This window comes from Manis pentadactyla, chromosome 8 (assembly GCF_030020395.1).
Source record: "Manis pentadactyla isolate mManPen7 chromosome 8, mManPen7.hap1, whole genome shotgun sequence".
Taxonomy (NCBI): domain Eukaryota; kingdom Metazoa; phylum Chordata; class Mammalia; order Pholidota; family Manidae; genus Manis; species Manis pentadactyla.
In genome coordinates, this window is record NC_080026.1 from 22,462,073 (window position 1) to 22,489,702 (window position 27,630).

The 27,630-nt window shown below is 35.5% G+C and overlaps 1 protein-coding gene across 3 annotated transcripts in view; it reads right to left on the reverse strand.

Annotated features, from left to right (window-relative positions):
- Window positions 1-27,630, reverse strand: part of MBD5 (methyl-CpG binding domain protein 5) — a 243,384-nt gene that overhangs the window by 133,074 nt on the left and 82,680 nt on the right. For all 3 annotated transcript variants that reach the window (XM_036928337.2, XM_036928336.2, XM_036928338.2), the window contains exon 2: window positions 18,063-18,184. The gene's annotated coding sequence lies outside the window, so the exon portion shown is untranslated. The remainder of the gene's footprint in view (window positions 1-18,062; window positions 18,185-27,630) is intronic.

Sequence of the window (27,630 nt, forward strand, 5' to 3'; positions counted from 1 at the left end):
CCCTCGCACCCTGAGCCCTTGTGGCATTGCACCAGGTTTGGGTACCTATTCGCTTACCCGAAGCTTCACATACGAAACTCGGTGCAAGAGGGTCATTGCACAGGCCCAAACCCTTTGTACCGGGCGGTCCCACCGTCAGCTAGAGGGTGCGAGGCACTGCACTGCAAGAGGTTATGGGCCCCTCTGTGAGACATGCCTGATTGCATAAGGGTCAGTGTCCGCATACCCTTCTCCACTAATTGGACACTAAAGTTTCTGGAGATCAGGCCTCTATCTCCACCTCAGCTGACAAGTTCCGCCCTGAGTTTCAACAAAACAAAAAAGGGGGAGATGTTGGTAGCCATACCCGCCGCACCCAAAAATGGCGCCCAGCTTAAGAGAAAGTTGTAGGTAAAACAAAGACTACTTCTGGATAATCCCGCCACTGGAAAGTCCCATACTTCCTGGCCGCATACCACATGCTAATTAGACCTTCACCTGCTAACCAATTGGCGTATCGTAGCAGCTATGCTAATGAAGTATCACAGGCAGCGCGCAATCAGCTTGGAGCATGAGAACTATATAGCTAGCCTAGTCTTTCCCTTTGGGTTCTTCCCCTGATGATTGTATCACAAAAGAGCTGAAGATTAAAGCTTTCTGCAGAAGAATCCTGCTGTTGTTGCGTGCTGTTCTTGCCGGCGAGGACGGGGCGCGCGACAAACCTCCTGAAAATAAACATCATAAGCTTCTAGAAGCCAAAGGCTGATTTAAGACTAATTTATTGCTTTTCTATGAGAAATCACATTTATATTTAATGATAAGAGATGGGCTGGTATCAAATGATAGATGGAAGAGTACTGTGAGAGTAAGTGAGGATTAGATTATTTCTGAAGAAAGTCACTTCTGTTTTGGCCCAGGGAATAATATATAATATAACTTATTAATATACCATACTGTTATAGAATTACAATTGTATATTAACTATAATAATTATATTTATAATATATATATTGATTTTAGTAGGAGAAAGTATTTAACTTATTTCTAGATGGTTGTATTCCATTTAAATATTGATCCATATTATTGTTGATGTCTACAATATACTATTTATGTTATTATTTTAATGAGTAGTTTTATTATCTGAATCTTATACTAAGTCTTATAAGTGTTACACAATTACACCCAAGAAAATCTAGTCTGTTAATTTATGCTGCTATCAAACTCCAGCCAGAGTGATCTTTGTAAACTGAAATTTGATCTGGTTATTTTCAGCTTACAAACATTTAACTTCTGGTTAAAGACAGTAAGTAGACATACATGTTTTTATTTCTGTTAAGACCTACAAAAATTATAGTAGAGGAACAAAAAATTAGTAACACCACAATGGGTGGGGATGGGCCATCAACCAATGAGAGATTTCAAAAAATTAGTGTGAGCTCGAAAGTAGAAACTGGTACACTGGGGCACAGGAAGCCTTAGCCTATAATAGTAGACATGGAGTGGCAAAAACTAAGAAGGGACCCATTGATCTGTAAACTATAGAGAGAGATTCAGAGGCTCACAGATGCCTGGTAAGTGCACAGCAGTGAGAGTAGGGGTGAGAGGCAGGGCTGAAAATGGGAGCCTAATGGTAGGTTTGCACAGGAGCAGATAGTCAGCGACCACATCCATGGAAGCAAGGCATTCCTAAAGCAACAATCAAAGGGTTCCTCGTGCAGGACTCAATCATACGCAAAGAACAGATTTGGTGTCTGGCATTTAGGGTACTTTCACTGTAATGGCTAGTTCCCTGGCCTAATCGCCTTTAACATCTGAAGTCAGAAAAAGCTGCCTTTGTATGCAAATCTCCCAATCAACTGTTTATTGTCTCCTTGTTAAATATGAACACGTTACCAAGAATTGCCAGATATTTAGGAAGTTTCCTATATAAAAAAGAAAAAAAAAATAAGAAAACAACAAAATAGAAGAGGAACTGGAGGAAATGGGGAATTTAGGGAGGAAAAGTGAACTTTAAAAAGAATTCTAGCTAGGCTAGTATCCTCAGGGACAGTGAGCAGACATATCCACAAAATAAGAAAAATGATCATGGTTATAATAGTAATGATAATAGCAAATACATACCACGCTTATTATATTATAAATTTTGTTCTTAACTATTTTACATTTATCAACTAATTTAATCCTCAGATCTCTGAGACAGGTATGTATTGCTATATTCATTTCAGATTAGGACAGAATACAATTTAAAATTGCTCAAGGTCACAGATTTATTAAGTGTGGGACACAGGGATTCAAACTCAAGTTGGCTACAGAATCTCTGCTCTTAATAACTAACCTCTTCAACTTAAAAACAACAATAACAATAAGAAACAAACCAACCCCAGAGAATATAAAAAAACTCTTGGAAAATAAAAAACATAACTAAATATCAACCCTGTTATGAATCTCTTTCCCTCTCTCTCTCTCTCCTTTTTGGTCTTGTTTTAGGAATTGAGGGCATTGCCTGGAAATAGGTTTAAAAAGAAACAGAAAGTATCATTGAACAGATGAGATATTAAGATGTTCAACTCTTGTGGTCCTTCACAGAATAACAGAAGTTACAGAAGTAAAGAATAAGAAAAAAAAGAAAAAACAAGAGAGGAAATTACTAAAGAATAATATGGGATAATTTCCTAGGAATGAAACTCCTTAGATGAGTGTGCTCACCGAATGTGATGTGAACAGAAAAAAAGACTGCACCAAGACACAGCATTAGGAACGGAAAACCCCTGAAAAAAACAAGGGTGGAATTTGAAAGTTGCTGAGGAAAAAAGCAGAAGAGCTACAAAGGACCAACGCAGGCTGGTGTTAACGAATTTTAGAAGACTGGAGCATCACCTTCCAAGTTCAGAGGGAAAATGATTTGTACCCTAGAATCCCAGACAAACTCAAAAGCAGATGGCAAACCTTTCCTACAATTGTTAACATAATACTTGTTAGAACTATTATAAAAAGAAGTTAGTAGAAGTGGCACAAAATATGAGTTTTTAGACAATGTCTCAGGTAGAGTTGGTAGTCAAAATGTATCAGCTTTTAATGCGTTTTCTCCCTCTCTAATACTGATGTACATACACACCACTTCTGCCCCTTACCCCAGTCAGGTCCTGCCCCCAGGCTTGTACCTAGTGAGGTTAGAACCTGGATATACCCCTATTGACAATAAAATAAAGAACATTTCAAACATGTAAAAGTTATCATCCATATGTTATTCTTTTTTAGAAAGTTTTTAGGGACAGGCTTCATTAAAGGAGGATATACAAAAAAAAAAAAAAAAAAAAAGAGAGAGGAAAATGTGGGTTGCTGTAGTTCTGAGAAGAGCAGGAGAGGGAAGCTCCGAATGACAGCTGTGCAGCCAGAGGATGTAAGGCTCTGTAAGAGCAGTTCCCAGGAAAAAGAACAAAGAAGAGAGAGATGTGCCAAAATGTTTCATACACTGGAGAGTTGGAAAGAACTGGGAATGTGATAAAGAAAAACAATACAAGAGAAACAAGAAAGGCAAGAAATTTTAAGAAACTGAAGAAGGACGTACAACCAAAGAAGACTATTCGGGACTATAATTAATCACTAATTCATATGATTATGCATCTGGCACTGTTTTAGCTACTGAGAATGTAACGAGATAATCCTTACCTTCTTGAAGCTATATTCAAGAACAGGGAGAGTGGCAATAATTTCAAAAATTACATGAAATAAAATATATAAATTTGTTAACAGTAAGTGCTATGGAGAAAAAACATAAGAAGGAAAACAGAGCAAGAATCCCAGGGAGGACTGCTATTTCCAGTAAGATGGCCAGGAAGAGTCCTACTGATTGGCTGCCACTTGAGTCAAGAATTAAGGAAGGGAAGGATCATACAATGCTGTCTTTTGGGTGAATGGATGTTCCAGGAGGAGGAAAAAGCAAATGCAAAGGCCCTTTTCACACAGTCACATAAGTAGTTACTTGTGGTTACAAAATAGATGCAAATGGTGTCAAATTTAGCAATACAAAATTAAAGGACAGAACCACAGAGAAGGTGGGTGCACTAATATCCTCATCTGACAGAGGGGATGATTGCAAAACAGCATCTACAGTTAATGAGCCAAGAAATAAAGGTATTAGTTTATTATCCACAGTTACAATAGAGAAACCAAAAGTAGAGATAAAACTAAATGAATTATAGAGAAAAGGTGGAGATGGGGTAGACTAAGAAGGTGAGTGTATAATGCCTCCTTTATTAACATGTGTACGTGCATGCATGTGAATAAGTGATACCTAAAAGTGATAAATAAAATATCTGAGGTACAAAGAATCCACTCCAAAACTACTAGAACTAATGTCTGAATTCAGCAAAGTTGAAGGAAACAAAATTAATACACAGAAATCTGTTGCATTCCTATACACTAATGATGAAGTAGCAGAAAGAGAAATCAGAAAAACAATTCCATTCACAATTGCATCAAAAAGAATAAAATACCTAGGAATAAACCTAACCAGGAAGCAAAAGACCTATACTTTGAAAACTACAAGACACTCATGAAAGAAATTAGAGAAGACACCAATAAATAGAAATACATCCTGTGCTCATGGATAGGAAGAATTAATATTGTTAAAATGGCCATCCTGCTTAAAGCATTCTATAGATTCAATGCAATTCCTGTCAAAATACCAACAGCATTCTTCAATGAACTAGAGCAAATCATTCTAAAATTCATATGGAACCACAAAGGACCCCAAATTGCCAAAGCAATCCTGAGAAGGAAGAATAAAGCAGGGGGATTTACTCTCCTCAACTTCAAACTCTACTACAAAGCCACAGTAATCAAGACAATCTGATACTGCCACAAGAACAGAACAATAGACCAATGGAACAGACTAGAGAGCCCAGATATAAACCCAAGCATATATGGTCAATTAACATACTATAAAGAAGCTATGGACATACAATGGAGAAATGACAACCTCTTCAACAACTGGTGTTGGCGAAACTGGACTACTACATGCGAGACAATGAAAGTGGATTATTGTTTAATCCCACACACAAAACTAAACTCAAAATGGATCAAAGACCTGAATTTAGTCATGAAACCTTAAAACTCTTAGAAGAAAACATAGACAAAAATCTCCTGAATATAAACATTAGAAACTTCTTCCTGAATGCATCTCCTTGAGCAAGGGAAACAAAAGCAAAAATGAACAAATAAGACTACATCAAACTAAAAAGCTTCTGTATGGCAAAGGACACTATCAACAGAACAAAAAGGCACCCTACAGTATGGAAAAATATATTTGTAAATGACATATCCAACAAGGGGTTAACATCCAAAATATATAAAGAACTCACACTCCTGAACACCCAAAGGGCAAATAACCTGATTAAAAAATGGGCAGAGGATATGAAGAGACAATTCTCCAAAGAAGAAATTCAGATGGCCAACAGACACATGAAAAGATGCTCCATATCACTAATCATCAAGGAAATGCAAATTAAAACCACAATGAGATATCCCCTCACACAATTAGGATGACCACCATTGAAAAGACTAAGAACAACAAATGCTGACAAGGATGTGGAGAAAGGGAAACCCTTCTACACTGCTGGCAGGAATGTAAGCTAGTTCAACCATTGTGGAAAGCAATATGGAGGTTCCTCAAAAAACTAAAAATAGAAATATCATTTGACCCAGGAATCCAACTCCTTGGAATTTACCCAAACACAAGTTCTCAGATTCAAAAAGACATATGCACCCCTATGTTTATTGCAGCACTTTTTACAATAGCCAAGATATGGAAGCAACAAAAGTGTCCATTAGTAGATGAATGGATAAAGAAGATGTGGTACATATACACAAAGGAATATTATTCAGCCATAAGAAAGAAAGAAATCCTACCATTTGCAACAAAATGGATGGAGCTGGAGGATATTATGCTCAGTGAAATAAGCCATGTAGAGAAAGACAACTGCCAAATGATTTCCCTCATTTGTGGAGTATAACAATGAAGCAAAACTGAAGGAACAAACCAGCACCAGACTCACAGACTCCAAGAAGGGACAAGAAGTTACCAAAGCAGAGGGGTGTGGAAGGGCAGGTGGGAGGGAGGGAGAAAAGGACTGAGGGGTATTATATTTCATACACACGGTGTGGGGGGTCATGGGGAAGACAGTGTAGCATAGAGAAGGCAAGTGGTGAATCTGTGGCATCTTGCTACACTGATGGACAGTGACTGCATTGGGGTGTGGGTGGGGACTTGACAATATGGGTAAAGGTAGTAACCACATTGTTTTTTCTTGTGGAACATTCATGAGAGTGTATATCAATAATACCTAAATAAAAAACATATCAGAGGTAGAAGAAAATTGCTTTTACCTGGATACATGAAAGTATGTATCAGAAGAAAAAGTAGAAAGAAAAGTGAGGTTGAAGTAGGAAAAGTTGGAACAAAGAACTGTTGATTTTTAACCAGATCCATAAATTAATTAGCTTTAAGCACACACACCTACACACACACACCCTTTAGAGGTTTTCCATTGTCCTTAGGATAAATATCAAAATCCTAAACATGACTTACAAGGACCTCCCTCCTTCACCAGCCTTACCTTATGCGTCCCAACCCTGAACTCTGCTCTCATTTCAGTTTCCTGAGCAAGTCCTTGAGAGATTCTGTCTATGCTGATCTTTCTATCTGAAACATTTCTGGACCAATATTTCCCACCCCTGGACTGACTTATCCATTAGGCCCAGTAGGCACACAGTCCATAAAAATGTTTTAGTTTCTTTTAAGATAAAAAATACCTTTTAGGTCAAAAAAATTTTAAATATGTAATAATAGCATGTTTATCATCATACTAGTATAATTCCTGAATATATTTTTAGTATTTTCTAGGCAGGAATGGGTCCACAAAGGCAAAAGTGTCTGAGGCCCACAAAAATCCTAATGTGGCCTTTGCCTAACCTACTCACCAATTCTACTGACCTTGTGAATCCTTCCTATTGATCCTCAGATCTCAGCTAAAATGCCCCTTCTTCAGGTATCCTTTGTCTGATTCTCCCACACCATATAAGGTCCCCATAGATGTTCTCCCATCACCTTGTAATATGAAAGTGAAATAAACAATTGTGTAATTTTGATTTAATGAAATCGGGTACTGTGCCTACCTATTTTACCACTGTTTCTTCAGCACAAAGCCTTGTATGCAGGGTTGTGAGACCATGAAAGACTAAGAATTTTCTACTGTGGCTTTCTCAAGTCTTTGTCAGTTTTCTGATCCTGGACTTAATACTTATTATTTAATCTCTTATTGACTCAGTTCCTCATTTTTAAAATGGGGATGATAATGTAGTTGAGTTAGAAGAGTCCCTGGCTAATATAGTAAACCCTAGTTATTTTTCTTCATGTTATTGAATGATTACTATTATTCTACTATTTTTTTATTTCTATCATCATCATCATTATTATTCTGTATACTGGGGAAGTTAAGTCAATGTTTTGGTTTGCTAATTCCTTCCCTTTTACTCTCTATTATGTAAGTATATTTAAAAAGAGAGGGTAACTTCAACAACTTAAGTCACAAAGATTTTAGGGGTTATAGAAAACAAATAACCATAAAGACAAAGGAAACTGAGGTTTTGGTAACTGAACTATACATGAAATTAAGACTTCAGGGCTTTCAAAATATCTATACAAACTAATTCATAATTTTGCTTGATAAGATCAGACTAAAAGTACATTCTTAGCAAAGAATACTAAATCAGAATACTCTCAAACATAAATTTACATGAAAATCTAACAAAAATGAGAGGTGGAATTTAAATCTTTTTTAAAAAACTTACCCATTTCCCTGGAATAGATGTTCTACACAGTTGAACACAATTTTTCAATTAGTGATATTACTTTCTTGGACTTATAATTTTTAAAGATAATTCTTCTGCAGATAAATAAAAATACATACCACAAAGCAGTACCAATAAAGAAATAGTAATTGAAAAGCCTACCAAAGGTTTTCATTTTGGTAAACATTTATCTTGCCACGTAAACTTCAGACTCCTAAGATGATGCTTGGGATAAAGTTACAGACTCAGGTTTGTTTCCCTTTCATATTTCAAACAATACTCTACAATCTAAGGACCATTTTAAGAGGATAAATGACTAGCCAGGAACACTAATATCCTGAGGCTTTGCATGGGGCCTATGGTCTCACCTAGTCTTTATTCACAATCCCCCAAAAAAGCATCAACTTGAAAACTGTGATTGCTATTGGGAACTACAGGTGCAAATTCATTTTTGCAAATCCTTTCTTCTTTCATGATTTCATTTTTTTGTTTACTCATGTTCACCTTTAGATGTCAACTACAGTAGGCATTAAAACCTAGAGCAAAAGTGAGGAGGGGGATTAAAGATGGTGGTGTGAGAGGTAAGACAAAAACCTCCAAACAAACCATGTATAATATGAAAATATAACAAATACATCAAATCCTGAAAGAGCAACAGGGAAGGAGACTGTGGAAGACTGTCTAAACCTGGGGAAACCAGCAGACCTCAAGGAATAGGGTAACATACCAAAGCCATGATCCGGAGGGACCCAAGCCATTCCTCAAACACAGCTCACTGGAGATAGGAAGAAAAAAGGAGCAGGGAAGGGGTGAAAGCCTAGGACTGATGAACACCCAGCCCTGGGGACCTGCTTTGGGAGCATGAACCTACTTTACTTGGTGCTCTGGAGATTAGTGGGGTTGGAAAGCTAAGATGCGCAGAATATTTGGAGAGACTGAGATTCCAGCTGCTTGTGGAAAACAGGAATCCATATGTAGCTGCTCTGGGACAAAACGCGGGCAGTCTGAGAGACTTCCTAACAGTGAGAGGGCTGCTAAAGGGCCAAGGATTGCACAGAGCTTGCTGGTCAAGAGAAAGGACAGGTAGACAAAATTGTCCCAGCACACTCAGCCCAGCAGGCTGGGAACTTTTAGGAGCTTCAGGCACTAAATCTAACTGGCTGGTTATGCAGCTCTGAGGCCCTCCACTGTGATACACGAGGTGCTGCATCTTCTGGCTGCTCCTGCCATTGCACCAGGCCAGCCAGAGGGCAGCCCTGCCTATGGAAGCTACAAGTGCAAAGCACAGAGGTTTCTCCATGCATGCTCAACCCACTGGCCCTGGCACTGGAAACAGGCATTGCAGCTGGGAAGCAGGAAAGACTTATTTCCTCCCAACAGGAACCAGTACCGCTCCCCTGACACCCACACCATAGCTCCAGGGACTGAATAGTTCTAGAGAGAAGAGCTTCTGGGCACTAGAGGGCACCACATACAAATATGAAATGTCAAAGGAACCTGGTTCAACCCAAAATCCCACAAACACCAGAGGGAGGGCCAAGTGAAAAAGAACTCATCAATCTTCTTCAAAGAGATTTCAAAATAAAAATCATAAACATGTTGTTGGTGCTACAGAAAAATATTCAACAATGCAGGGAGGAAATCAGTAATGACATACAAACATATAAGGATACAGAATCTGAAGTGAAATATACAATGGAGGGATTTAAAAGCAGTTTAGATGAAGTAGAGGAGACAGTAAATGAAATTGAAATTAGAGAACAGGAATACAAAGAAGCTGAGGCACAGAGAGGAAAAAGGATCTCTAGGAATGAAAGAATATTGAGAGAACTCTGTGACCAATCCAGACAGAACAATATTCGCATTATAGGGGTACCAGAAGAAGAGAGAGAAAAAGGGATAGAAAGTGTCTTTCAGGAGGTAATTGCTGAAAACTTCCTCAATCTGGGGAAGGAGATAGTCTCTCAGGTCATGGAGGTGCACAGACCTCCCAACACCAAGGAAGACAACACCAAGGCTTATAATAATAATAATTAAAATGGCAAAGATCAAAGATAAAGACAGAGTATTAAAAGCAGCCAGACAGAAAAAAAGATCTCATACAAAGGAAAACCCATTAGGCTATCATCAGCTCCTCAGCAGAAACCATACAGGCCAGAAGGGAGGACATGATATATTTAATGCAATGAAACAGAAGGGCCTCGGACCAAGAATACTATACCTGCAAAGACTACCATTTAAATTTGAAGGAGGGATTAAACAATTACCAGATAAGCAAAAGCTGAGAAAATTTATCTCCCACAAACAATCTCTGCAGTGTATTTTAGAGAGACTGCTCTACATGGAAGTGTTCCTAAGGCTAAATAGCTATCACCAGAAGAAATAAAACATCAGTAAAGAAAGTAGACCAATTAATTACTAAGCAGATGCAAAATCAAATCAATGACCCCCCAAAGTCAGTCAAGGAATAGACAAAGGGTACAGAATATGATACCTAATACATAAAGAATGGAGGAGGAAGAAAAAGAAGGAAAAAAAAAAGAACCTTTAGATTGTGTTTGTAATAGAATACTGAGTTAAATTAGACTATTAGAAAGTAAGGAAGTTACCCTTGAACCTTTGGTACCACAAATCTGAAGCCTGCAATGGCAATAAGTACATACAATCACCTTAATGTAAATGGTCTGAATGCACCATCAAAAGACAGAGTCACTGAATGGATAAAAAAACAAGACCCAACTATATGCTGTCTACAAGAGACTCACTTCAAACCAAAAGACATATACAGATTAAAAGTGAAGGGATGGAAAAAGGTATTTCATGCAACTAATAGGGAGAATAAAGCAGGAGTAGCCATACTTATATCAGACAAAAAAGACTTCAAAACAAATAGAGTAACAAGAGACAAAGAAGGACATTACATAATTATAAAGGGGTCAATCCAACAAGAGGATATAACTAGTGTAAATATCTATGCACCCACCACAGAGCACCTACATATGTGAAAAAAACACTAATCGAATTAAAGAGGGAAATAGAATGCAATGTATTAATTTTAGGAGACTTCAACACACTACTCACTCCAAAGGACAGATCAACCAAACAGAAAGTAAGTAAGGAGACAGTGGCACTGAACAACACATTAGAACAGATGGACTTAACAGAAATCTACAGAAGAATCTACCCAAAAGCAGCAGGATACACATTCTTCTACAGTGCACCTGGAACATTTTCAGGAATAGGTATTACGCAACCAAAACAGCCTCACTAAATTCAGAAGGATTGAAATAATACCAACCAGCTTCTCAGACTACAAACATATGAAACTAGAAATGAATTACACTAAGAAAGCAAAAAAGCCCAAAAACATATGGAGGCTTAACAACATGCTCTTAAACAACCAATGGATCAATGACCAAATAAAAACAGAGATCAAGCAATACATGGAGACAAATGAAAACAATAACTCAAACCACAAAATCTGTGGGTCACAGTGAAGGCTGTGCTATGTGGGAAGTATATTGCAATACAGGCTTACCTCAGCAAACAAGAACTATCCCATATGAACAGTCAAACTCACAATTAATGAAACTAGAAAAGGAAGAACAAATAAGCCCAAAGTCAGTAGAAGGAGGGAGATAATAAAGATTAGGGAAGAAATAAATAAAATTGAGAAGACTAAAACAATAGGAAGAATCAACAAAAGCAGGAGCTGGTTCTTTGAGAAAATAAACAAAATAGATTAACCCCTAGTGAGACTTTTGAAGGAAAAAAAGAGTTTATACCCATAAACAGGATCAGAAATGAAAAAAAGTCACTAAGGACACAACAGAAACACAAGAATTATTAGAGAATAATATGAAAAATTATACACTAACAAACTGGATAACCTAGAAGAAATGGACAACTTTCTAGAAAAATACAATCTTCCACGACTGACCCTGGAAGAAACAGAAAATCTAAACAGACCAATTACCAGCAATGAAATTGAATTGGTAATCAAAAAACTACCTAGGAACAAAACTCCTGGACCAGATGGCTTCACTGCTGAATTTTATCAAACATTTAGTGAAGACCTAATACCCATCCTCCTTAACGTTTTCCAAAGAGTAGAAGAAGAAGGAATACTTCCAAACTCATTATATGAGGCCAGCATCTCTAGTAGCAAAACCAGGCAAAGACACCACACAAAAAGAGTATTATAGACCAATATCCCTGATGAACATAGAAGCAAAAATTCTCAACAAAATATTAGCAAACCAAATTAAAAAATACATCAAAAAGATCATCCATCATGATCAAGTAGGATTTATTCCAGGGATGCAAGGATGGTACAATACTTGAAAATCTACCAGCATCATCCACCACATCAACAAAAAGGACAAAAACCACAAAAACCACATGATCATCTCTGTAGATGCTGAAAAAGCATTTGACAAAATTCAACATCCATTCATGATAAAAACTCTCAACAAAATGGATACAGAGTGCAAGTACCTCAATATAATAAAGGCCATATGACAAACCCACAGCTAACATCACACTTAGCAGCGAGAAGCTGAAATGTTTTCTTTTAAGATTGGGAACAAGACAAGGATGCCCACTCTCCCCACTTCTATTCAACATAGTTCTAGAGGTCCTAGCCATGGCAATCAAACAACACAAAGAAATAAAAGGCATCCAGACTGGTAAAGAAGAAGTTAAACTGTCACTGTTTGTGGATGAAATGATATTGTACATAGAAAACCCTAAAGAATGCACCCCAAAACTACTAGAACTGATAACTGAATTCAGCAAAGTTTCAGGATACAAAAATCAGTATACTGAAATCCATTGTATTCCATTATACTAATGATGAACTAGCAGAAAGAGCTGTCAGGAAAACAATTCCATTCACAATCGCATCAAAAAGAATAAAATACCTAGGAATAAACCTAACCAAGGAGGTGAAAGACCTATATCCTGAAAACTACAAGACACTCATGAGAGAAATTCAAGAAGACACCAATGAATGGAAAAACATCCCATGCTCATGGATAGGAAGAATGTTGTCAAAATGGCCATCCTGCCTAAAGCAATCTACAGATTCAATGTAATTTCTATCAAAATACCAATGGCATTCTTCAATGAACTAGAAAAAATTTTTTGAAATTCATATGGAACCACAAAAGATCCCGAACAGCCAAAGCAATCCTGAGAAGGAAGAATAAAGCTGGGAGATTATGCTCCTCAACTTTAAACTCTACTACAAAGCCACAGTAATCAAGATAATTTGGTACTGGCACAAGAACAGAACCATAGATCAATGGAGCAGACTAGAGAGCCCAGATATAAACCCAAGCATATATGGTCAATTAATATATGATGAAGTAGCCATGGATAAACAATGGGGAAATGACAGCCTCTTCGACAACTGGTGTTGGCAAAACTGGACAGCTAGCTAGATGTAAGAGAATGAAACTGGATTATTATCTAACTCTGTATAAAAAAGTAAATTTGAAATGGATCAAAGACATGAATGTAAGTCGTGAAACATTAAAACTCTTAGAAGAAAACATAGGCAAAAATCTCTTGTACATAAACATGAGCAACTTTTTCTTGAATGCATCTCCTTTGGCAAGGGAAACAAAAGCACAGATGAACAAATGAGACTACATCAAGCTAAAAAGCTTCTGTACAGCAAAGGATACCAACAGTAGAACAAAAAGGTATCCTACAGTATGGGAGAATTTATTTGCAAATGACATATCCGACAAGGGGTTAACATTCAAAATATATATAGAACTCATGCTGCAACACCCAAAAAGCAAATAACCCGATTAAAAAATAGGGGTATGATATGAACAGAGAATTCTCCAAAGAAATTCAGATGGCCAACAGGCACATGAAAACATACTCCACATTGCAAATTATCAGGGAAATACAAATTGAAACCATAATGAGGTATCACCTCAATCAGTTAGAATGGCCAACATGGAAAAGACTAGGAACAAATGCTTGCAAGGTTGCAGAGAAAGGGGTATGGTCCTTTGCTACTGGTGGGAATCTAAATTAGTCCAACTATTGTGGAAAGCAATATGGAGGTTCCTCAAAAAACTAAAAATAGAAATACCATTTGACCCAGGATTTTCACTGCTAGGAATTTACTCAAAGAAAAACAAATTCTCAGATTAAAAAAGACATATACACCTCTATGTTTACTGCAGCACTATTTACAATAGTCAAGATATGGAAGCAACCTAAGTGTCCATCAGTAAATGAATGGATAGAGAAGAGGTGGTACATATATACAATGGAATACTATTCAGCCATAAGAAGAAAACAAATCCTACCATTTGCAACAACATGGATGGAGCTGGGTGATATTATGTTCACTGAAATAAGCCAGGTGGAGAAAGTCATGTACCAAATGATTTCCCTCATTTCTGGAGTGTAACATGAAGCAAAACTGAAGGAATGAAAGAGTAGCAATTTACAGACTCCAAGAAGGGACTAGCAGTTACCAAAAGGGAGGGGTGGGAGAGGGTGGGTGGGAAGAAAGGAGAAAGGGATTGAGGGGTTTTATGATTAGTATACATGGTGTAGGTGGGGTCACAGGGTAGACAGTGAAGCACAGAGAGGATAAGTAGTGATTCTGTGGCATCCTACTACACTGATGGACAGTGACTGCAATGGGATATGGGGCGGACTTGATAATATGGGTGAATATAGTAGCCACAGTGTTTTTCATGTGAAACCTTCATAAGAGTGTGTATCAATGATACATTAATTTAAAAAAATGCAATCTTAGCTTTAAAAAACAAAAAAAACCTACAGCAAAATCAATCTGTTTTACGTGTTGCTTTCTTTACTAATTTATAAAAAATATATTAATAACAAAAATGGTAAGGACTACATTTCATAGTACATGCAACTGGATATATAAAATCATAAAGGAAATATGAAAAAGCAGTGATAATGGAGAAGTGTACTTAATGTAGAATTTTGCAATATTGTTTTTATAAGCCATCTTTTATTTGAAAAATGAAAATAATTTTTATAAATGCAAAAATGAACTGAGGGATGCTAGATCTCTAAATCATAGAATAAGCTAGTATTATGCCACAAATTTCTCTAATTGGACCTTCCTATTTTTTTTACTTAGAATGTAAAAAACATTATTTCTTGGATCTGTCTTGCCAAAACTGTGCACTCTTGATTCATTTCTAGGATTGACCATTACAATCCTCTCTCTATTCTTCCAGTAACTCTGTCTGCTTTAGTTGACAGTGAAAGACAATTTCTTACTAATTGTAACACAAGAGACTCCTCTTTTAAGAAGTGCAATTAGGAGTGAGGGCTGGGTGTCTTTGACTGCCTGGGTTAGAATCAGATTCCTTACTTTTATAAAGGGGATAATAACAATTCTAATCTCAAAGTATATTGTGAGGATTAAATGAGACATAAGATTTAAAGTCTTCAATCAATTATCAGTACATAGTAAGCACTCAATAATTGTTAGTTATTGTTAGTAATGATAACTTTTTAGAACCTTTTATTTACTTCTTAAATGTCTTCTGAGAAAACTAGAAAAAAAACATTTGTGTGACTTTGGACAAAAGGGTTAAACTCTCTCTTTTGGTACTCATTCATAAAATGAAACGATCTGACAATATTAATCCAAAGGTCTCTCTTAACTATAAACACTTCCACAATTTTACTTAGGTCTGACGGAGGTTCAAACATTTTCTTTCTTTGCTTTTAATATCTATCGACAATTCTATTTCTAGTCGATACTGTTTTCATACCCTTCTTCTTTGAATAAGAACCACATCTGATGACATTCTGTACTCTTTCAAGCATTAGTAATCATGGGATATTTTCCTAATTTCCTATGATGAGGTATTACATTCACTATGAAATCCTACAGAAGACCCTAAGAAGTTATTGCTTATTTCTGCAATCCTACCTTAAAAGCTAATCAGATATTAATCACATATACCATGTAAAACTTTGTGTTCTAATCCCCAAGGATTTTTTAAAAACCTTTGCCATTTCTGGAGTGGCATATGTAAAGTTATACTCAAAAGAGTTGGGAAAGTCCCTATCAATACAGTAATATGATCCAGAATTTATGACAGTACCTTCTAAAGACAAAAAAAAAAAAAATGAAATTATATCATGGTATAAAAAGAGTTACAGCTTCTAGTAAGGCAGAACCTTAGTAAAATAGGAAATGGAAGTTTTTTATTAAGACATGACTTCAGTAATAAAAAAGTATGGGCCATACAGATATGTATATTTAATCTACGAGATGAGCAACACATTTTTTTGTCACAAGTATTCTTATAGGAGCTGTTTTAAAACCTTCAGTTATACAACACTAATCTTAGCTAATGCTGATTTTTGGTATAACATATTTTTAAGTATGTTGTAGTGGAAGTCAATGATTCAGTAAGGCAAACTATGCAAGATGTAAAATACAGGTTAGGTAAAATTATCTTTAAAGTCAGTGTACATACTGAAATATTAAGAGATGAAAGGATTTAATGCCTGGATTTGCTTCAAATTAATGCAGGAAGTATAAATGAAACAAGATTAGACATGAGTTTTTAATTATTGAAACCAGACAAGGTACATGGAGACATGGAGGTTCATTAAACTGTTCTGTCATATCCGTGTTTGAAACTGCTCATTATAAGCAGTTAAAAAAAAAAAGCCAGTGTACAGACACACACCAAAACCAGAAGCCATGAAGATGAGTGAGAGATTTAACTTCATAGAAATGCTAAACTTACATGTCAAAAATAAAGCACAGAAATACAGCATCTTAAAATATAAAAAAAAGATGAAAAAATTGAAGGATACAATTGTATCACATGTGATTTACAGTGTTAACACTCTTAAGATGCTTCTTATTCTTATCAATCAAAAAAAATTAAAAATTCCAAGAAAAATTTGGAATGGGTGAGATATTCAGATATATAAAGGAAAAATAAAAATATAAAAAGATATTCATCCCACTAGTAATCACATAAATGAACATTAAAGTGCAATATACTTTTCTCATTTCAGATTTAAAAACAAAAGCAGTTAATTACAAATGACAAAAATATAAAGTGGCACTCTCAGGCATTGTTGGTGGAAATGCAAATTGGTAGAGCTTTTCAATATATTCACCCTTTGATCCACCAATTCCATTTTTAAGAACATACCATACGCTAGCATTTTCCAAAGTAGTCAACGAGATGTTGACAGATGTTATTTAGTGTGTGTGTGTGTACATGTAAGTTTGAATTTAATTATAATTGTAAATGTATACAGTTACATTAAAATTTTTCTCTTGCTCTTTTAAAAATAAAGCATTATCTTTTAGAAATATTTTAGACTCACAGCAGAATAGTAGATTTCCCATATCCCTCTCTCCTATGTACTATTCTAACTATCAACATCCCATAGACAGATGTTATTTTAAGAAAAGATTCTATGGTCACATAAGTTTGATTTCTAAGATCTTAGTATATTATTATACACTGGTATTTTCCAAGATAGCGAATAATAGTGTTTCCTTACATGATAGGTCATACAACCTTTTATCAGAGAACATGCTTAGGAACTAAGGTTATGCAAAAGTTATTTTTGGAAATTGTCCTAAAAATATCATTAGATAGAAGTACAAAGATGTATATACAAGGATATTCACTGAAGTCATGTTAACCACAGGGAAACATCTCAAATACTCAATAATTGGAGAATGGTTATATAAATTGTGTTATACCCTTAAACTAGAATTTATTTTGCAATTATTAACAATGGTAATGTGGATGATGTTTACTGACATGAAAAATGCTGCAGTAAATTGCCAAGTAAAAGAAGTAGTGTAGTCAGAGTCTCTTCTATTGTTTCTAGACATAATCATAGTAATTGTAGATACACATATTATGCATCTATAAATACACGTTAATAAATTCAGAAAGACATACAACATATAAAGAATAGTTATCACAAGGTGGTAGGATTACTATACTTTTCTGTATTGTGTTTTCTTTTGTTTTTTTACAATGAACATCTATTAATCTCATAATAGAAATATTTTTTAGAGGCAATGTGTTTCTATGTCTTAACTATTTGGAGATACCTGGCATTTTAATCTATAGATGTCAGATGTATTTCATATTTAATAAAAATTAAGTCCACAGACAAGAAAACTATAATTATATAAAGAATTGATGGAAAGAAAACACAATTCCTACCTTCTGGAGAGAAACTGATAAAAACATAACAAGTGCTGTGAGACCCAGCAGCGTAATGGAGGCAGTAAATCTCTAGATGCTCTATGCCTTTATGAATCCCTATAAGGGAGTCCCTCTTCTTTCTGTAACAGAAATAACACAGACACACACATTTATTCATGAAGAAGCAACTGAATGAAAGGCAAAATGAAATGGAAAAACTGCCTATTTTCAAGTGGGGTCTCACGGGTAAACAGTTGGAAATATTACCACTTACTTGCTGTATGACCTTGAGAAAGTTACTTATTTTCTCTGTGTCTCAGTTTCCTCATCTATAAATGGGGATAGTAACAGCACCCAACTAGAAGGGTAATTATAAAGATTAATATTCATAAAGTACTTATAACAGTGCTGGACACAATCATATATGCTATACATGAGTTAAAATAAAATAAATACTGGGGTTTGGTTAATTATATTAATTGAGACCCTTCACAGGACATATTAATGAAGTAATTGTCACTGAAGTAAATGACATTTTACTTCTGTTAACATCTTAAGTAATTCTCACTTCAATGCTGTGAGGTAGACATTAATACCACCTGGCCCTCAGCGTTGCATGTCAGAGAACTGATTTGATCAGCAACTCAAACTGTCATAAACAAACTCACAAGAAACTGATCAATTTTAAAGAGAAATTTTTGTTTGTCTGAAATGATTGCCAATGGATTGAATTAGATATTATTTACTGATATCTGGTCTATTTAAGTACCAAGCCACTTAGAAATTATCCGGTTAGCATAAAATTAAATCAACAAGGATTGAAAAACTCAAATTGGACCTTCTATCAAATCACAGCAATGTTCTTGTCTACTGTGTTACCAATTTCCTCTTACTCTTGATAGGATACCTTGAGAAGGCAGAGCATCACCAATAAAGTATTCATTCCAAGAACATTTTTCTTCTACTTTTGTCTCCCAGACATGTTTTCCCTCCCCAGAGGCAACCCTTGTTACCAGATTCATATATTCTTCCAAGAATGCTTAATGCTTTGCTATATCTACACATGTATTTATGGAAATGGAGCAGGTTACACATTCTGTTCTATACCTTGCTTTCATGTAATGTTTTATCAATTGATCATTTTGGTACATATAGAGCTGTTTTATTGTACATTATTATGAAGCTTATACCATAAAAATTACATAGTAGAAAATAATGCAAGAGGATATAACAGAGGCAAAGGAAACAAGATACACACCATCAGGCAGAAAAGAATATTGAGGTGTCTGAGTGTACAGTACTAAAGACAGTGACTGAGCAAGGTACCTAGGAAGTCTGAAGGATAGTAAGGTCTGGAAGATATCTTTGGATTCTAAACATGCCAGTATATTGTGGCAGAGTATCTGAAAAGTTATTAAAGCCTGTGCCCATGAGAGGGGTACAAAAGTGGCTGAGTCTGAGCTGGCAAACATAAAGGAAATGGGTTTGAAGAATACATGGCCCTAACAAATGGAGACCATGGCAAGTACCATGGCAGTAGATACAGTATATGAACTCAAAAGGTCAATGAAGAAGAACTATGTCTTGGTGAATGGCTGGCACATGGTGCTTGACTACCAAAGGCCAAGCAGTAACTCAGCAAGCAGAGACAAGAATGTGAAAACCCTTACTCATCTATTGATGGCAGGATGACATGAGTGTCCCCTGAAAATAGATAAGAGTAGTAGAAGGGAAGGAGAGAATAAGGGGTAAGGGAAGAATCTTAGTTTAATACCTAAGTTGAATTTTAATTTGGAAGTGGCCAAGCAACTACCAGTTGGTAAGATTAAGTTTTCCTTTATCTGTGGAAATGGTAGTGGGGGTGGGGTGCCAGGAAAGGGGGTTTGTGAGATAAGTCAATTTATTTATAGGCAACTATAGTTCAACACACTTGACATAAGCAACTATAAAATTTTAATTTACATAGCCAGCTCATAGGGCTGTTTAAAGATTCAATGCAATGATTGCACAAAAATGTACAAACAATAAATAGTGGAATTTTCTGGTTACAGTTTCTGATAGTAACCTTTCTTTCACTTCTCCTCAAGGTTGGAGGACCTTAAATGCAGTCCCATAGTTTCAGATTTTATTATACATGCTCACTTTCAAAGAGTATTAAGTTTGAACTAAGTGAATACTGGGTTCAAATTTTACCTTTGTCACCCCACTAGCAGTATGAATTTGGGGAAATATTTTAACTTCTTTGAGTCTTTTCATCTTTATTCATAAAACATAGCATGATAATAAAAAATTATTTTATATTTATATTAAGATAATGAAACATACATAGCACATTGTCTGGCCCATGTTGGTGGACCTACTCACTTTCTCTAAAGTTTAAACTATGTTGCCCACTTTTTATTTGGAGAAGTTGATCATCTTGTCCTATGTCCTGACTATAACAGATTTAGCTCTGTAATACATATGGCTCCTGATTATTGTTCTCTTTGATGGAATAATAAACATCCCACATGCTGTGAGGGAAGCAAGTTTGTGTTATAATAAAATCATATAATACAAAAATAGCAATCTCCTGAAATCTTACTCTGAGACTGAGTATAAGTATTGGATATGGTAGTTTCCCATTTTCTCCAAATAGAAACTGCCTTTTAACAAAGGTATTTATCTTTAATTTAACAAACGCCAAAAAGAAACAATTCAGTAGGTAATATAATCAACAATATTAATTTCTGGTTAAAGATGGTAGACTGAACCTACACATTTAACTTTATACCCTTTCAAAGCCACACTAAATACAATACTAAATATTTTATTAAGAAGCATAAACAAAGAAAGAAAAGGGGAAAGATGAATGATAGTAACCAAAATTTGGAAGCCAGAAGGCAGAGGCATGATAGCTAACTGACTCAGAAAACCTAAGCAAGTTGAATCCTAAACCAGCAGTATGTTAAAGACAAGCAGCAATTTTATTTGCACAATAATTCCAAAAAACTTAGGAACTGGTGGCACCCAGACTTATGGAAGTGAGTTAAAAGTGGAAATAAGAACAAGCTTGGTTGTAAGTCTGTTTAAGCGTTAGTCTCTTGCATTCCCTCTCTCCATTCACAACTGGATAAGTACCTCTCCCTCTTTCATCCTAGCAGAAGACTGTTTATTCTTTAGAATTAGTAAAACAGAGGTTCCCAAACTGGGCAATTTTGGAGAATTCTGGAGGGCAGAGTACTCTACTGAAAACAGATTTAAATTAAGTTTTATATGCTAAATATTGAGACTCCCAAGTCCTGTTCTTCTTGATTTGCAGAATGGTAGTAGCCCATTTTATAATGAATAGGCAGGAGAGCAGAAGAGTCTTCTTTGGTGCATATAACTGGGCTAAAAAGAAAGGTGTTCAATAAAATGATACTGGGAGTTCCCCAACAAAACAGAATGGTTTGTTCTAGGGAATTCACATTTATTAAGCCCCAATTATGTATTATGTAGGTATCTCCCATTCTCACTACCTTAAATATGATCTGACAGCAAACACTAGACATTTGAGGAAAGCCCTAAAGTGAAAGATGAAGTCTAAAGCAAACAAATAGTGTACAGAACTATTCAGGGAAATAGAATTTCAAAAAAATGGTCTTCAAAAAGATAAAAGAACTGCATCCATGAAACAAGAACAGATTACTTAAAAAAGAAAAGAGTGCATTTAAGGAATAAGAAAGTGTTGCTGGGCAACAAAATTATGATAGAAATCGAAACCTCAATATAAAGGTAGGAAGGTCTCCCCGCAAGTTAAGAGAATAGGAGAAAGAACACAGGAGAGAAAGGATAAGAAAATTAGAAGACTAGTCCAGAAGGTTCAACATCCAAATAACAGAGAGAAGAAAATGGAGGGAAAGAAATTATCAAAGAAGTAATTCATGAAAATTTCCTGAATTAAATAACATGAATTTCTAGATTAAAGGGCTCCCTGAATACATAGCTAAGCGAATGAAAATACATCCCCAGCAAGGCACATCGTAATAAATTTCAAAACTCTGGGACAAATAGTAAATTGTAAAAACTTCCAGAAAGGAAAAATACATAAACAAATATTAGAATGTCTTTCAACTCTTCAACATTGGAAGTAAAAAGACAATGGAGATAACCATAAAAGTTCTGAGAGAAAAAGATTTCCACACCAGAATTCTGTATTCAGCCATCGTATCAATCAAATGTCAATAAAGTATAAAAACATTTCCAGACAGGCAAGATCAAAGCTAGTGGTAAATATGGTCCATCAAAATGAGGGAGTAAATGAAGTAGAAAAGACATTAAAAACAGGAGATCCAACTCAAAACAGGGACAAAAATAAATCTTAAGGTGATAGGGAAAAGAGATTTGTACCATCTGGGACAAAGGTTGTAGCTAAATGAGAATCAAAGGAAACCAAGCAAATGAAAAATAAGACAATTAATTTTAGGGAAAACAGAATTATACGTGATATGATTCATGAATGAACTTAGTTTACATAGTTATAAAATATGTGTAATAGAGTATTAAACATCAAAACCATGATATAACTATATTGAGAAATGGTGTATTTGTGGTGATAGGGTAGGGGACATAAAGGGGATCTAAATCTACAGCTTCCATAGTGGGAAAGTAATAGATTACATGTGAAGCTGCAAAAAAATTAAGATGTAGAAATACAATCATGTTATTTAGAGATTTACTTTTTCATGAATACTGAAACAGCTAAAAAAAGAATTGAAAGTGTTTCTGGGAACTGGAAAAATTGTGAAAGGAGTTATAGAACAAGGGACTGTTGTTTTTTGTTTTTGACAAGTTTTGTAGGACTACTTGATAGTTTAAACTATGTACATGTGTAACTTTGAAAAATATAAAACAAAATTTAAAACAGCATAAAATTTACATTACAGTGATTTGTGGAAATTTAGTGGCAATTTGTAAATTGCTAAAATGTCATTGCATGTAAATTGCTTTATTACATAACCTTATGGGGTAAGTTTCTAGAAAACCAGTGTTGCACTAGACAAACATGTGCTAGGGAAGCCAACAAATGGCAGGTATCTAAACATTACTACTTTAACTGGTAACACTGAAAAACCAAAAAGGCACCATACTGGGCTCTACACTTCTTTGTCTCTAACTCCTTTTAGTTGTATAATCTTTGACAGGATATTAAATTTCTTTTGCTTAAACTTCCTTATCTGTAAAATCCTTATTTCACAGGAATGGTGTTAGTGTTAACTGATATATTACAGGAACAGTGCTTGGCATGGTGCCTGAGACATAATGAATGGTTAGTAAATGTTAGCTATTTAAATTTTAACCCCAAATTTCTAACTTTGGATTGTAAGGATCATGTCTACTATACCTCCTCTCACCTTGTTGTACAACTTTGGGACATTTTATTTCCCACAAATATCTTAATCAAACACCATACAGGGGTCAGACTGAATTATCACCCTAAAATCAATCATGTCTGGTTTATTTCAAAACAAAGACTAGAAATAAGTGTCATACCTGGATCTCTCTTTTCTTAACCACTGCTGCTTTCTTTTACTTTAAGGCAGCCTGAGCAGGATTTGTAACCAGAAGGCCTAAGTTTGGGTAGATTGTTTAACCTCTCTGAGTATCCATTTTTCTCACCTGCAGAGTGGAGATGATAATATGTGCTGGAGTGGACATGTGAAGTTTGCCTCCCCACCAAGGTTTCCTGCTACTTTTGGTAACTGAATACTGATTTTCCTTTGCACAACTCACCCTTTCACAAGCTCCAGAGGTGGACCTAATGCCAGAGTGAGTCAGCATATCCTCCTATCCAACTGTCCACTATGATGTGTTCAAGGACAGGCATTTAACCAAATCACGACCACTGACACTCCAAACTGTTAGGGTCACCAAGTGTGGAGCTGCCAATGGAGCCAGTCCAGAGGGAAAGAGCTGGAAGCCCCAAATTGGCCTATATGAAGACCTATTAGCCTATATGAATGTTCATCCTCTGAACCAAAATATCTTTTTAGCATAAGCCTGGGTGTGTGTGTATCTGTGTGGTAGGAAGGAGAGCGTAGGAGAAGATAGGAGAGGGAATGGTTCATCGCAGCCAAATGAGTCTTAACTCCTACCTTACCTTTTAAAGTATTATCTCCACTGTTTCTAGGATCCACTGTGATAATAAATATAAAAATATTTGGTAAATGTAAGGCATTATACAAATGTTAATTGTTATTCTCATAATTTTTAAAAATTCAAACCCAACTTCTTTACAAAGCACATTACGCTTTGTAACAGTTACAATTTAGTTTCACAAAAATCCAAGTACCCTATTAAAAGTCTCGGTATGATGAATATTATTTGTAAATATGTATTTTATATAAAGTTATAAGAATGTGCAACTGTTCAAATCATTCCAGGTCATGCATGTATGTGACAGCAGCTCAGATAGCTGCCTTATTCATCAAACTTAAAAGGTTAGGTTAGTACTCTCTAATCTCTATTTCACCCTTTGATATTTATGGTTGTATGTGCCATCATGGTTGTATGTGTTTGGATCCCATTTCTGAAAATAGGTATTTTGGGCTAGTTACTTACAAGTGAATTTTATCAGACATAATTAGTAAACTCCGGAGCAGTACAATTGTTTTATTACTTATAAATCAAATACTAATTGAAAAGAATTGAAAAATGGTATCTAGTCATTTTAAAGCTGATTTTATAATCTTGTAAAATAAAAAAAAATTGAAGTCAGAATAAAAACTGTAATTACATGGATATTCTAAGTGAGCTCAATGGCTTTAAAAAGGCATTTCTTTTTTTAATTAAGGTATTATAGATATACACTCTTATGAAGGTTTCACATGAAAAACAATGTGGTTACTACATTCATCCATATTATTGAGTCCCTACTATACCACACTGCAGTCACTGTCCATGAGTGCAGTAAGATGCCACAGAGTCACTATTTGCCTCCTCTGTGCTACACTGTCTTCCCCATGATACCCCCACACCATCTGTGCCAATCATAATACCCCTCAGTTCCCTTCTTCCTCCTTCCCCACCCACCCTCCCATAACCCTCCCCTTTGGTAACCTCTAGTCCCTTCTTGGAGTCTGTGAATCTGATGCTGTTTTGTTCCTTCAGTTTTGCTTTGTTGTTATACTACACAAGTGAAGGAAATCATTTGATAGTTATCTTTCTCCACCTGGCTATTTCACTGAGCATAATAATCTCTAGTTTCATCCATGTTGTTGCAAATGGTAGGATTTGTTTCTTTCCTATGGCTGAATGTATTCCATTGTGTATATGTACCACCTCTTCTTTATCCACTCATCTCCTGATGAACACTTAGGTTGCTTACATATCTTGGTTATTGTAAATAGTGCTGCAGTAAACATAGGGGTGCATATGTCTTTTTGAGTCTGAGAAGTTGTATTCTTTGGGTGAATTCCAAGGAGTGGGATTCCCGGGTCAAATGGTATTTCTATTTTTAGTTTTTTGAGGAACCTCCATATTGCTTTCCACAATGGTTGAATTAGCTTACATTCCCGCCAGCAGTGTAGGAGGGTTCCCCTTTCTCTACATCCTCGCCAGCATTTGTTCTTCTTAGTCTTTTCAATGCTGGTCCTCCTAAATGGTGTGAGGTGATATCTCATTGTGGTTTTAATTTGCATTTCCTTGATGATTAGTGATGTGGAGCATCTTTTCATGTGTCTGTTGGCCATCTGAATTTCTTCAGTGGAGAAGTGACTGTTAGGTCTTCTGCCCATTTTTTAACAGGGTTATTTGCTTTTTGGTTGTTGAGGCATATGAGTTCTTTATATATTTTGATGTTAACCCCTTGTCAGATTATGTTGTTTACAAATATATTCTCCCATACTGTAGGTTAAGGCATTTTGTTTTCTTAAAGAGCTTTCTTCCTGTCTGTACGATTAATCTGATCGGCAATTCTTTTTCTGGCTAAATCAAAAATAAACTTTAGCTCAACCCCTGTTTCATTTCTCAGAAAGTGAGTAAGTGCATTTGAAATAAATGCTGGTTTACAGTATTTGCTCCATCTGATATGTCCTTGGTCTTATGTCCATTTTAGCTCCTTGAGGTAAAGGATCAGATAATCAGATAATGAGGATGATTTCTGAATTCACCCTTCACTATCATTACCTGATGACAACAATAAATAGAATAATGAGAAAATCATGAGCATGAATGTACACTCTCATGATGAATAATATCTAATATAAAATGAAAAACTGAGATATGATGGCATGTTTTAAAAAAAGAAAGTGATGTAATAGGAATGCTATTCCCTAATTAAAAATAAGTTATAATGTCATAAACACTGGTAAAAGTTCAGTATCAATGCAAAATAGTATTAGACTGATTATTAGTCAGGAAACAAAATAAAATGCTTAAATTCAAGTCCAATAAAACCAACAACTCTTCTTAATAAACTGAAGTTACCAACTGGGACTATGAAGAGTCTGGTATTTTAATAAATGTACTTTAAATCAGTTTTGCCCTTCAAAATGATTATCTACGGAGGCCAAAAGCCAAGCCCAGAAATGTTGGAATTGTTCAAAAATATTTCTGGAATTTCTCTTTTGTAATTGCCCTTATAACAGCTTTTGCACCACATGAAATCCCTTGTTGTTTTGAATCCAAAAAGGCATACATAACTTTTGACCCACTAAACTTAGTTTGAAATGACATTTAGTTGGTTCCAGAATTCAGATGAAACTAGTGTATGCACTCAAAACAGTGTGTCAAGGAACAAAAGCAATTCCATAAGTATGTGCAAAGGCAGTATTCATGGAATAAGCCTACAGTTTCCAAAGTGCTATTGAGAAAGAGTCAAATGGTAATCCAAATTTAAAAATTTGTATTTATCACCTTCCCTGTAATTGTATCTTTAACTAGCAATAAAATGGCCATCTGAATATATAAATATATTAAATGGCATACTGTGAGATTAAATTTTTTAAACTGAGCAACTCCTAGAAATTAATTCAATTTAACAAAGTGTATTTTATGTATCCACAATAGTGCTAGGTACAATAGGAAATAGAAAAATAAATAATACATGGGCCAGGTCCTCAAGGCCTTCTGAGCTAGAAGAAAAAGACATTATGTACAATAACTACTACAGTATTCTACTTCAATTCTAGACTTAAACATTCTAAATGAAGCTAAAATCTTAGTTCTGTAGGTCATTTACATTCAAACAATTTGGTCCATATTTTCAGAAATATATCCTACTACCTTTTAAAATATAAATCACATTAAATTGTATATATTTGTTTATTTATCTGCCTCCTCAGCTGGCCTATGAACTCCTCCACAGCAAGGATAAAGGTCATAGATCAACATCTAATGCAGTGTATGCACAACAACTGTATGAGCCACAAGGCAAGAAGTTAAATGTGCTATTACTGAAATAAATGAAAAGTGATATGAGAAAATCAAACAAAGAAGAGTTTGATTCCCACTGAAGATCTTGGGGGAAAGCTTCAAAATGAAAGTAAACATTTAAAGAAAATTAAGACCTTAATATATAGAATTATAAGGAGATTTCAGGTAAGTAGAACAGGAAAGGTTTGCA